The 12,049-nt window shown below is 39.7% G+C and overlaps 1 pseudogene; it reads right to left on the reverse strand.

The window, feature by feature from the left end:
• Positions 1 to 5,072: 5,072 nt before the first annotated feature.
• Positions 5,073 to 6,553, reverse strand: LOC133235852 (nucleotidyltransferase MB21D2-like; annotated as a pseudogene).
• Between the last annotated feature and the right edge of the window lie 5,496 nt (positions 6,554 to 12,049).

The raw sequence follows: 12,049 nt of genomic DNA on the forward strand, positions 1-12,049 counted from the left end.
AGATGGTGATTGCAGCCATGAAATTAAAAGATGCTTACTCCTTGGAAGGAAAGTTATGACCAACCTAGATAGCATATTCCAAAGCAGACACATTACTTTGCCAACAAAGGTCCATCTAGTCAAGGCTATGGTTTTTTCAGTAGTCACGTATGGATGTGAGAGTTGACCAATTCCAAGATGACAGCCAGAGCTGTTTGTGCTGTTTCTTCATGTAGCCCCTTCTGTCCATCTATAAAAGCTCTTGCCCACTGAGAGTGCCAAAGAATTGATGCTTTTGAACTGTGGTGTTGGAGAAGACTCTTGAGAGTCCCTTGGACTGTAAGGAGATCCAACCAGTCCATTCTAAAGGAAATCAGTCCTGGGTGTTCTTTGGAAGGAATGATGCTAAAGCTGAAACTCCAGTACTTTGGCCACCTCATGCGAAGAATTGACTCACTGGAAAAGACTCTGATGCTGGGAGGGATTGGGGGCAGGAGGAGAAGGGGACGGCAGAAGAGGAGATGGCTGGATGGCATCACCGACCCAATGGACAGGTTTGAGGTGAGTTTGAGTGAACTCCGGGAGTTGGTGATGGACAGGGAGGCCTGGCATGCTGCAATTCATGAGGTCACAAAGAGTCGGACACGACTGAGCAACTGAACTGAACTGAGCTAATGAGTTACAGAATTCTGTCCTTTACCCTTTTATCATTGGAGGTTTATTCAGTTCAGTTCAGTTCAGTTCAGTCACTCAGTTGTGTCCATCTCATTGCAACCCTATGGACTGCTGCATGCCAGGCTTCCTTGTCCATCAGCAACTCCCAAAGCTTACTGAAACTCATGTCCATTGAGTCGATAATACTATTCTACCATCTCATCCTCTATCATCCCCTTGTCTTCCTGCCTTCAATCTTTCCCAGCATCAAGGTCTTTTCTAATGAGTCAGTTCTTCATATTACGTGGCCAAAGTATTGGAGTTTTGGCTTCAGCATCAGTCCTTTCAATGATTATTCCAAACTGATTTCCTTTATGATTGACTGGTTTGATCTTCTTGCAGTCCAAGGGACTCTCCAGAGTCTTCTCCAATACCACAGTTCAAAAGCATCAAGTCTTTGACACTCAGCTTTCTCTATGGTCCAACTCTCACAACTGTATATAACTACTGGAAAGACCATGGCTTTGAGTAGATGGACCTTTGTCAGCAAAGTAATGTCTCTGCTTTTTAATATGCTGTCTAGGTGGGTCATAGATTTTCTTCCAAGCAGCAAGAGTCTTTTAATTTCATGACTGCAGTCACCATCTGCAGTGATTTTGGAGCCCCCCAAAATAAAGTCTCTCACTGTTTCCATTGTTTCCCCATCTATTTGCCATGAAGTGATAGGACCATATGCCATGGTTTTAGTTTTCTGAATGTTGTTTTAAGCCAACTTTTTCACTCTACTGTTTCACTTTCACCAAGAGGCTCTTTAGTTCTTCTTCACTTTCTGCCATAAGGGCGGTGTCATCTGCATATCTGAGGTTATTGATATTTCTCTCAGCAATCTTGCTTCCAGCTTGTGCTTCTTCCAGCCCAGCATTTCTCATGATGTACTCTGCATAGAAGTTAAATAAGCAGGGTGACAATATACTGCCTTGATGTACTCCTCTCCCTATTTTAAGCAGTCTGTTGTTCCATGTCCAGATCTAACTGTTGCTTCCTGACCTGCATACACATTTCTCAAGAGGCAGGTCAGGTGTTCTGGTATTCCCATCTCTTGAAGAATTTTCCACAGTTTGTTGTGATCCACACAGTCAAAGGCTTTGACATAGTCAATAAAGCAGATTTTTTTTCTAGAACTCTCTTGCTTTTTTGGTGATCCAGTGGATGTTGGAAATTTGATCTTTGGTTCCTCTGCCTTTATAAATCCAGCTTGAACATCTGGAAGTTCTCAGTTCACATACTGTTGAAGTGTCATTTGGAAAATTTTAAGCATTACTTGGCTGGCGTGTGAGATGAGTACAATTGTGCTGTAGTTTGAACACTCTTTGGCATTGCCTTTCTTTGGGATTGGGATGAAAACTGACCTTTTCCAGTCCTGTGGCCACTGCTGAGTTTTCCAAATTTGCTGGCATGTTGAGTGCAGCACTTTTACAGCATCATCGTTCAAGATTTGAAACAGCTCAACTGGAATTCCATTGCCTCCAGTAGCTTTGTTTGTAGTGATGCTTCCTAAGGCCCACTTGACTTTGCATTCCAGGATGTCTGGCTCTAGGTGAGTGATCACGACGTTGTGGCTATCTGTATGGTCATACAAATGGGAGACACCCTTATCAAATGTGTGGACGATCTAAGTTTAAAAAAGATAATAAATTCATGGTGCAATAGAATAAATATCCAAAAAGTTCAACAGACAGGACTAGATTAACCAGATGAAACCAATAAGAAATAGCTGTATGATTATTCATTGCAGTTTTCAGTTTGAACTGTACAAATATGAAACTGGAGGGAGACAGACCTGTCTTGAAAGTAGTTAGTGCAGAAAGAACTTGTATTCTGACTGACAGCAAAATTAACATGAGAAAACTGTGATGTGGCTGCCAGAAATGTTAATCATTTTAGATTACGTAAATAGTATTTGAAGTTCTAGGTGAGTCATCAAGGTGTAGTGCATCAAAATCAACTTGGATGTTTCCTCAAATGCAGATTGCAGGCAAACGTTAAGCATTTTCTGAATACATCCAAAGATCTAGGTGTGGTGCCTTGGGATCTGTCTTTAACTGTCTCTTGAGATGTTTTTCATGCTAGTGTCCACCTCTTAGGATTAGTGCAGAGAATAAATGGCATATTATATATAAAAGCATAGTGTTAACATAGATTATAAATGCTCAATAAATAGTACCTTTAAGCGTTCTCTATTGACATTTTGTCACTTATGTTGACACTTCTGTAAAGTTCTTAATCTAGACCAAATTTACCAGTTTTAATCTTATATGTGAGGTCTTTCCTTTCTCCCTTCTTTCCTTCCTGTCTTTTAGTCTTCTAGATTCTTAAATTTCTCTTTTCTGCCTCTTGACATATGTTCAGTTCAGTTCAGTCACTCAGTCACGTCCAACTCTTTGCGACCCCATGGATTGCAGCATGCCAGGTCTCCCTGTCTATCACCAACTCCTGGAGCTTGCTCAAACTGATATCCATCAACTCAGTGATGCCATCCAACCATCTCATCCTCTGTAGTCCCCTTCTCTTCCTGCCTTCAATCTTTCCCAGCATCAGGTTCTTTTCCAATGAGTCAGTTCTTCATATCAGTGGTCAAAGTATTGGAGCTTCAGCATCAGTCTTTCCAACGAATATTCATGACTGATTTCCTTTAGGATTGACTGGTTGGATCTCCTTGCAGTCCAAGGGACTCTCCAGAGTCTTCTCCAACACCACAGTTCAGAAACATCAATTCTTCAGTGCTCGGTGTTCTTTATAGTCCAACTCTCACATCCATACATGACTACTGGAAAAACCACAGCTTTGACTAGATGGACCTTTGTCAGCAAATTAATGTCTCTGCTTTTTAATATGCTGTCTAGGTTGGCTATAGCTGTTCTTCCAAGGAACAAGCATCTTTTAATTTCCTGACTGTAGTCACCATCTTCCATGTTTTTGAAGCCCATGAAAATAAAGTCTCTCACTGTTTCCATTGTTTCTCCATCTATTTGCCATGAAGTGATAGGACCGGATACCATTATAGTCTACTATGTGCACAATATTATCCTTGGGCTAGTGGAAACTTGAAAAAAACATGGGTCCTATCCTCAGTAATATGCCCACCTATAGGGAGAGGCAAAACCTGTATATAAAGAACCACATTTTTATTGTTAGGATCAAAGTGCCCTGGAACTTTAAGAAGCTTTCTGCAATTGACAGTGCTCCAAAAATTGCAAAGAGTGGTAAGGAACTAAGTAGAAGTAAGCACCCATCTTCCGCATTCTCTTTATTTTTAGTTAACTTTTATTGGAGCATTGTTGCTTTACAATGTTGTGTTAGTTTGTAATGTACAGCAAAATGAATCAGCTATACATATCATATATCCATTCTTATTGGGTTCCCTGGTAGCCAGTAGTAAAGAATCCACCTGTAATGCAGGAGATCTGGGTTTAATCCCTGGGTCAGGAAGATCCCCTGGAGAAGGGAATGGCAAGCCACTCCAGTATTCTTGCTTGGAGAACTCCATGGACAGAAGATCCTGTTGGGCTATTGTCCACAGAGTCACAAAGAGTCGGACACAACTGAGCAACTAACACTTTCACTTTTCTCCCCTCTTTTTGTTTTTGTTGTTGTTGTTGTTTTCATTAGTGCAAATAACAATTATAGTGGTATGTTCATTAATAGGATTTAAATAAGGCTTCAAATAATTACACATGCTAAAACTACCATTTGGAAACCTTAATTCTACTTGGAAAATTGTCAAAGACAATTTTCCAAACCATCCAAAGTTCCAATTTGAGGACAATTACATTCAGTGAAGTTGCTCCAAACATAATTTGTAGCATTATCACTTTCAAAGTCTACATTGTTTGGCAGAGAGGGAGAAATTACCCTGGCCACTGGTCGAAAAAAGTATTGACAAATCCAGCTAATGCGCCAGGTAGTTTCCAGATTCAGATGATTTTCAAATATCTGTAGTGATGAACACTCATTAAAAAAATAAAGACAAAGAAAAGCAAAACAAAACATAGAATCCTGAAGTACCAGGAAGAGAGATTCCCCACTCCCATTAACAATTTTGCACCAAGTATGAAACAGAAAGAAGGGAGATTCATCTATGGCTCAAGTTCTCCTTAAAAAAAAAAACCAAAACACCAAAACAAAATAATAACTACAAAAAGTAAACAGCAAAATCAGAGGCAGAATATGAAATAGTAATATACTGTTTCAGAGTGTGCACCATCCTGCAGAACCAGGAAACTTAAGATGTGTTCTTAACAGATCCAATCCAGGCTGGATATGTAAAAAAACAAAACAAAACAAACAAACAAACAAACAAACAAAACGAAAGACGGCATCACTAACCACACTACATTACGAGAGTTTTAGAACCAGAGCAAAAAAAAAAAAAAAAACAGGCGGCAAAAATGCTCAGAAAAATTTGTCGTCAATTCTGAAATGGGGCCTTGTGACATCATCAGGGCTAATGAATACAGAGATGGACTTCCCCGGATTCTCAGTCACTAGCTGCTGCAGTTTTTTGGCCAGACGGTCATCGGGCTGGTTGAGGTCCCCTCCATCGGACTGCGGTGAGGGGATGCTAGTAGTGCTCCCTTGCCTCTGGAGCTCCAGCGTCAGCTGGTTGTTTGCCTTGATGTGCTCGATGGCAGTGCGCAAGTGCTCTGCTGGGTCTAAGCGGACCGCAGGGAGCTTCCGCCCATGGAGCATGACCGTCTCCTCAGACAGGTGCTCCAGCATGTTGTACTCAGGGATGAAGTAACTGGAACACATTTTGTTGACCAGACAGTGTTGCAGGTCATCGATGAGGCCCAGCCAAAAGTGGGCTGCATAGTCTTCTTGGGCCAAGTAGTTGGCGGGAAGTCTGTTGCAGGCCCAGAGCATCATGCTCAGCAGGTGGTAGGGGGCTGATAGCCTTGGGCCGGGACAGGAGTTTAATGAGGATGGCTTTGCAGGCCTGACGCCTGCATGAGGCTGCTGGAGATACACTTCTTCAACTGCACCTCACTCCTGGCAAAGGACAGCCACCACTCATTGTCCTTTCCCTTGTAGGAGCAAGCTGGTACCAGGTAAAACTACTGATGACTTCTTCCTCAGTGATCTTCCTATCCCAAAAGTGGTTCTCCATGAGCCAGATCTGGGCCACTGCTGGCCAACCTTTGAAGGAGACCACCAGAACAATATCATACAACATGTGACTGCTCCCCACACCAGAATGATGGAGATGATGGTCCCATTCTTTTCCACTTTTTCCACCTTTGGCTTCTCTCTCTGGGGTTTCTTCTGTATCTCTGAGAGGACAATACTGATGGAGTCATAGAACCAGTCCGCCACTTTGGTTGGAGAGAAAAAGTAGTTGGTGGAACCGTTGACGTGATCTACGATGGTGCAGCGGTCTTTCCATTTACTGATCGTCCCCTCGTCGAAGAGCTGAAGACTCAGCCAAGACATAAGGCTGAGTGGCGCATATCCAGTGTCACAGGCTGATTACGGTCATGCAGCTTAAGTGCTGGCACCAGGAGAGTGAAGTCCATATCATAGTCGGTCCCTTGGGCATAGACATTAAGCTCATCTAAGTACAGGTCTACCACGCCTTCTCGGACTCCTCCAGAAAGCAGCAGGTACTCATTGGCCACTGGCAGTTTGGGGTCCAGCTTTTGCACCATTCCCGGCATGGAAAAGATGAAATCCTTAGCTGTGTGAATCTCCAGTGCTCTCTGGTCGTCATATTCCTGCTGGTCGTGCTTCGTAAATTCTTGGGTGAGTTTGTTCAATTCCTCCACCCGAGCTCCCGACCTGAAATCCAGCTCCGGGAACGCAGGCTTGTTGTTACAGCCCAGGGCTAGGCTGCCTTGCTGACGGTGGGAGCCGCCATCTTCATACAAAACGCGCTGAGTAGCAGCTCCGTGGCGGCAGCAGCAACCCCCCCACCCCCCATCCCCTCTTTTTGGATTTTCTTCCTATTTAGGTCACCAAATTCTCTCTTTTTAAAATTAATTTGTTTATTTTAAATGTACTGTTAATTAATTTATTTTAAAAGGATAATTACTTTACAATTCTGTGATAGTTTTTTGCCATGCATCAGCATGAATGGGCCATAGATACACATCTGCCCCACTCCATCCTGAATCCTCCTATCACCCTCCCCACCCTATACCTCCTTGTTGTCACAGAGCACCGACTTTGGGTACCCTGCTTCATACATCAAACTTGCACTTGTTATCTATTTTACATATGGTAATGTATATGTTTCACTGCTATTATGGAGGACATTTTCTTAGACCAGAGGACCCTTGCTGGACAAAGTAAAGAGACTTTTGGCCAATCCAAGCCATGCCTTGTTCTTTCCATTGATCCTCAACTGTCCAGCCTCTGCCCACCTCTTTAGCTCCACTGCCAAAGTCATTCATTCTGCTCTGAAAGGAGATGTTGTTGTTGGGTTGTTAGGTGCTCAGTTGTGTCTAACTCTTTGTAACCCCCTGGACTGCAGCCTGGCAGGCTCCTCAGTCCATGGGATTCTCCAGACAAGAATACTGGAGTGGGTAACCATCCTTCTCCAGTGGCTCTTCCTGACCCAGGGATTGAACCTGGGTCTCCTGCATTGCCACAAGGAGATGGAATCTTAGTAATTCTCCCTAACATTGACAGAAATTACATTAAGGTCAAGCAAATACCTGCAGATCTTGTTAAAAGCACAGATTCCAATTCAGGGGGTCCAGGACAGAGCCTGAGAATCTGCATTTCTAACAAGTTCCTGGGTAATCCCCATGCTCCTGTTAGAAAAGTTGCAAAATGTAATAAATAAACATTAAATACTACTTATTTATTACACATTTGTAAAAGTTAAAGTGCTTCATTTACAGACAGAGAGAATAAATATTCAGATGTCTAGAGAATTCCCAGCTAGTGGTAAAGAATCCACTTGTAATGCAGGAGATGTAAGAGACGTGGGTTCAATCCCTGGGTTGGGAAGATGCCCTGAAGGAAGGCAAGGCAACACACTCTAGTTTTCTCGCCTGGAAAATTCCATGGACGGAAGAGCCTGGTGGGCTACAGTCTACAGAGTCATAGAGTCGGAAACGATTGAGGGACTAAGCATACACACACACGGAGACAATCAAGAGTAAGACACTTAGGTCAGATTCTCAAGGATTCTGTGATATGTTTTAAGCATGAGACAGAAAAGTTGGAGAATTTCATACACATTTAGCATTGCCAGAGAAATGTTGCCTCGGGTTTTTATTTTTTCCTTTCAGGATTTTGCTGAAAATTCAGTTAATTGCGTATCTGCTGCTACCAAAACACTTTTTCAGGCTACAGTGATTCATAAATCTCCCCTTATATGTAGTGATTAGGTGATGGCTCTGTCGGCAGTGATAGAGAATAAGACACTTGCAGAGGAAACAAGAGATCTTTGTGTTTGCTTTTGGTTTATGTGATGTCAGGTGGGTCCGTCATGTACCTGGGAGGTGGTTATTATTTTGTGATATGACTACAGACGGGTTTAGATTTCAGAGTGTCAACTTACTTTAAAGAGTGTAAAGAAATAAAATGATTGCAATTCAAAAACATAAAAAAAAACGTAAAAATAGATCATTTGAATAATAATACATCCTCAATTTAAAACAGTTTATGAAATGAATAAAGGTATCATGCAAATGGAAGCAATCTGAGTAGGGAAATTTTCTACCTTGTCACAACTAATTGCTTTGTGGATGTTTATTAGATGAGAAGCTTAAATTCAAACAATATCAGAAGAAAAAACTGAATTCTGTTTTCACCAATCAGAAAGTAAAATGTTTATATATTTTTATAGGGTATAACAAAAAATGTACTGCCTTTGGAAAACTTGTATTTGTTTCAGTGAAAATATATACACATATATTTAAATAAAAGCTCATCATAATGATAAGAGGAAGTTAAGAACATGACTTGGACCATAGGGGCAAACGCTGTTTTAGACCTTCTCTCTGTCTGAGAACACCAGAAATAGAATTAAGATAATAAAACCAAGACCTCAGATACAAGATTAATGACACTTCCAACCCAAAATGATAAATGCTACACTTAGAACTGTCTTTTAACTGTCAACAGAAATGATTGTGAATAGTCATTACATGGTGGTGTACTAGGTCATGTCCGGCTCTCTGTGACCACATGGACTATAGCCCACTAGATTCCTTTGTCCATGGGATTCTCCAAGCATGAATACTGGAGTGGGTTGGGTTGCCATTCCCATCTCCAGGGGATTTTCTAGACCCAGGGATTGAACACTTGTCTCCTGCTTCTTCTGCATTGCAGGCAAATTCTTTATGGTCTGAGCCACCAGGAAGCCCAATTTACCTCTATATAAAAAATTTCCAAATAATTATTGGACAATGCAGTCCCTTGGAATATGTTATCTCACAGTATTTTAAATATAAAGTCTTTATACATTCCTTTTTCAAGAGTGAGAATGAGTGAAACAGAAAAGAAAATAAAAATGACTTGAGAATATTTTGCATTAGAATTTTTTAACCTCTGTGTAAATACTAAAAAATAATCTCTCCCTCTTCTGAATTCAACTTTGGTGAATAAGAAGGCAGTCTGGACCAAACCTCCTGTTGAAAAGAGCCAAATACAAAGAATAAAATATGTTTTTAAATCTTAAAAACATCAAATAAGCAGTAAAAAATTACCATTATACTTTATCAATGAGAAAACAAAGAAGCAACCTAGTAAAGAGAGACTAGGACATTAAAATATTAGTATAAAACATAAAAATATAAAATATGGCAGGGTAAATTTGAAAAGGAAACAAGCAGACTATGAATAAAAAAATAACTGAAATTTAAAAGTCACTGCATAATAAAGGGGGTGGAGAAACACACTTACAACAACAATGCCCATGTTTGGTAACTATTGAATGAGAAGCATATCGTATTTATTTTATGATTCTTATTATTTTGTATATATTAAATATTCCCATATAATGAACATTCAAAAAAAACTCCATGCATGCAACTAATAGAAAATTGGACACTGCTAATGAGAAAGTTAAGGAATTGGAAATTAGAGTACAGAATAAAGAATCAAAATTAAAGTATGAAGAGAAGTTGAAGCTAAAAGATATAAAAGATAGGTTAAAACATTTTTATATTTTAAATCAGAAATCTATAAAGAAAGAGGAAAAGAATGAGACAGAGTCAATAATGAAACAGATAATGGGTGAGAACTTTTCAGATCTATTGAAAAATTCACAGTGCCAAGAACCTAGAAAATTTCAAGTAGGAAAAAGAAAAATGCTTACCCATTTTAGTGAAACTGCAGAAAATCAAAGGTAGAAACCAAATTTTTAAACTAGAAGAAAAACATGTATTACTTTCCAAGGAATGGCAGTGGAACTGTCAGCTGACTTAATAGTTACAATGAAATAATGTCTTTAGAATGATGAAAAAAATTCCAGGACCTATAGTTTTTTACTTAGTAAAATATGTCTTCTTATAAAATGGACAAATAAGAGAACTGGCAGACAAACAAAAAGAGAAAATTTACTAGCAGCCAAGAGCAATAAATATAGTCTCCATGCATTTTGTCAGTGGCTGACAGCAGTTATAACTATATTTGTTGTGCATGACAAATATAAGTAAGCAAGGCCGAAAGTAGTATTTTTTAAAAAGATTTCCATTGCTGGAAAAAAAGTTAATATGAAATTTTCTGACACAACAAAGGTTCAAATTATAATAGCCTAAAGATGGCATTCTAATTGCCTTTTATAAATGGTACCATATGAAATGGAGGTGTTGTGCAATCATACACAATGCAAAAATGAAACATTTTGGCTTTTAAAATTAAAATTTGGGTGATTCCCTTAAGTTAGAGAATGTGTCTTAGAGGAGTTTTAGAAGTTATCGTAGAAGTTCTAGTGCAAATGTAGAATTCTCCTTAAAAGGGGGATAAATTGGAGTTAAGTCCATGTAGGAGGGAAGAGTACTGAAGGAACAGTGCTTAGCTCCTCATTCTGCAGAAGTTCGGTTCTGTTAACATTCAGTTTGCCTTGTACACACTGTTATATTTTAAATGGATAACCAACAGGACCTTCTGTATAGCACAGGGAACTCTGCTTAATGTTATGTGGTAGTCTGGATGGAAGGGGAGTGTGGGAGAGAGTGGATACATGTATATGTATGGGTGAGTGCATTCACTGTTCATCTGAAACTACCACAACATTGTTTGTTAACCAGCTATACTCCAATATAAAATGTTGTTTAGTCACTCATCATGACCCACTCTCTTGAGACCCCATGAATTGTAGCCTACCAGGCTCCTCTGTCCATGGGATTCTCCAAGGAAGAAAATTGGAGTGGGTTGTCATTCCCTTCTCCAGGGGATCTTCCCTACCCAGGGATCGCAGGAGGATTGCGTTTTCTTTTACTTAGAACATTTGCCCAGGCATTTTTCCTTAAATTTTGCTAATTTGTTTTCTGCATCTTTAACTAATCTCAATCTCAAGGGAAGAGAACACAAGTGATCTTCGTAACTAGGATGCTAAACCAGACCCATCTTTGGGCTTTTTTCTTCTATGTTTATTAAAGTTCCACATATAATAAGAATTTTAGAGTTCATTTAAAGAGACAGTTGCTCAGTGGATCACCAAGAAGAACATTTGATGAGGAGCATCAGTAACACTGCCAGATAGATCATATAAAATACAGCATCTCCTAAGCTATTCGGTCATTTGTCATCCATGTGGATTATTCTATTGGTTAGTAAAAGCCAGAGATGAAGTAGAAGATTTGAAAAAAAAAATGTTATCATGGAAGAGACTGGGTTTTACATAGGGCAGATATTTAACTTACCAAACTAGGACATATTGAAAATAAGAGAAGCTATTAACAATTTTGTTGGGACAACAGGTATGAACCAGTACTTTGCATGGCAAAATGGGATATACAGTCACTTTGCTTTTAACTTATAAAAACATCTATCAAAATATAGTTCTTCAGCTAAAATTGAAATGTCACGTTGCCTATTCCTATTCATATTTAATCAGTGAGATGCTATTTTGGAGTCAGCCAGACTGAGTTCAGTTCTCAGCTCGACATCTCAATAGACCAATAAACTTCTAGGTTATCTGGCTTTTCTGTTTGCTAATTGTCTCATTTTAAAATGTGAGTAATAATAACAGAAACTACATCAGAGAGTTATTATAAGCTTAATTGACTAACTTGCTTTAACATTGCATTAGTCAACTTTTTCTGTAATGACAAAGAGCCCCCAAATCTTAGTGGTTTATAAAACAAACACTGACTTCCTGCTCAATTATATGAAGGCTGTGGGCTGGTTGGGCCTTAGCAGGATCTCTTTGACTCAGTTAGACCTGACTCAGCCTCACATG

Source organism: Bos javanicus, chromosome 2 (genome assembly GCF_032452875.1).
Source record: "Bos javanicus breed banteng chromosome 2, ARS-OSU_banteng_1.0, whole genome shotgun sequence".
Taxonomy (NCBI): Eukaryota; Metazoa; Chordata; class Mammalia; order Artiodactyla; family Bovidae; genus Bos; species Bos javanicus.